Raw genomic sequence first — 1,988 nt, 5'->3', positions numbered from 1 at the left:
ACCATGGGGATTATACCAAAGCTCCCAAACGGGCGGGAGAGTGCGTATGACTCTGCAGCACCGAATGAGAGAACTCCATGTCCTCCTCAGCCAGGGTATCAAATTTGTAGAATTTTTCAACGTGTTTGCCCCTGACCAAGTAGCAGCTCGGCAAAGTTGTAAAGCCGAGACCCCTCGGGCAGCCGCCCAAGATGAGCCCACCTTCCTTGTGGAATGGGCATTTACATATTTTGGCTGTGGCAGGCCTGCCACAGAATGTGCAAGCTGAATTGTACTACACATCCAACTAGCAATCGTCTGCTTAGAAGCAAGAGCACCCAGTTTGTTGGGTGCATACAGGATAACAGCAAGTCAGTTTTCCTGACTCCAGCCGTCCTGGAAACCTATATTTTCAGGGCCCTGACAACATCTAGCAACTTGGAGTCCTCCAAGTCCCTAGTAGCCGCAGGTACCACAATAAGCTGGTTCAGGTGAAACGCTGACACCACCTTAGGGAGAAACTGGGGACGAGTCCGCAGCTCTGCCCTGTCCGAATGGACAATCAGATATGGGCTTTTGTGAGACAAAGCCGCCAATTCTGACACTCGCCTGGCCAAGGCCAGGGCCAACAGCATGGTCACTTTCCATGTGAGATATTTCAAATCCACAGATTTGAGCGGTTTAAACCAATGTGATTTGAGGAATCCCAGAACTACGTTGAGATCCCACAGTGCCACTGGAGGCACAAAAGGGGGTTGTATATGCAGTACTCCCTTGACAAACTTCTGGACTTCAGGAACTGAAGCCAATTCTTTTTGGAAGAAAATCGACAGGGCCGAAATTTGAACCTTAATGGACCCCAATTTGAGGCCCATAGACACTCCTGTTTGTAGGAAATGCAGGAATCAACCGAGTTGAAATTCCTCCGTGGGGGCCTTCCTGGCCTCACACCATGCAACATATCTTCGCCACATGTGGTGATAATGTTGTGCGGTCACCTCCTTCCTGGCTTTGACCAGGGTAGGAATGACCTCTTCCGGAATGCCTTTTTCCCTTAGGATCCGGCGTTCCACCGCCATGCCGTCAAACGCAGCCGCGGTAAGTCTTGGAAACAGACATGGTACTTGCTGAAGCAAGTCCCTTCTTAGCAGCAGAGGCCATGAGTCCTCTGTGAGCATTTCTTGAAGTTCCGGGTACCAAGTCCTTCTTGGCCAATCCGGAGCCACGAGTATAGTTCTTACTCCTCTACGTCTTATAATTCTCAGTACCTTGGGTATGAGAAGCAGAGGAGGGAACACATACACCGACTGGTACCCCCACGGTGTTACCAGAACGTCCACAGCTATTGCCTGAGGGTCTCTTGACCTGGCGCAATACCTGTCCAGTTTTTTGTTCAGGCGGGACGCCATCATGTCCACCTTTGGTCTTTCCCAACGGTTCACAATCATGTGGAAGACTTCCCGATGAAGTCCCCACTTTCCCGGGTGGAGGTCGTGCCTGCTGAGGAAGTTTGCTTCCCAGTTGTCCACTCCCGGAATGAACACTGCTGACAGTGCTATCACATGATTTTCCGCCCAGCGAAGAATCCTTGCAGTTTCTGCCATTGCCCTCCTGCTTCTTGTGCCGCCCTGTCTGTTTACGTGGGCGACTGCCGTGATGTTGTCCCACTGGATCAATACCGGCTGACCTTGAAGCAGAGGTCTTGCTAAGCTTAGAGCATTGTAAATTGTCCTTAGCTCCAGTATATTTATGTGGAGAGAAGTCTCCAGACTTGATCACACTCCCTGGAAATTTTTTCCCTGTGTGACTGCTCCCCTGCCTCTCAGGCTGGCATCCGTGGTTACCAGGACCCAGTCCTGAATGCCGAATCTGCGGCCCTTTAGTAGATGAGCACTCTGCAGCCACCGCAGAAGAAACACCCTTGTCCTTGGAGACAGGGTTATCCGCTGATGCATCTAAAGATGCGATCCGGACCATTTTTCCAGCAGATCCCACTGAAAAGTTCTTGC

The sequence above is a fragment of the Pseudophryne corroboree genome, chromosome 9, assembly GCF_028390025.1.
Source record: "Pseudophryne corroboree isolate aPseCor3 chromosome 9, aPseCor3.hap2, whole genome shotgun sequence".
NCBI lineage: Eukaryota > Metazoa > Chordata > Amphibia > Anura > Myobatrachidae > Pseudophryne > Pseudophryne corroboree.
This window is presented reverse-complemented; position numbering follows the sequence as displayed.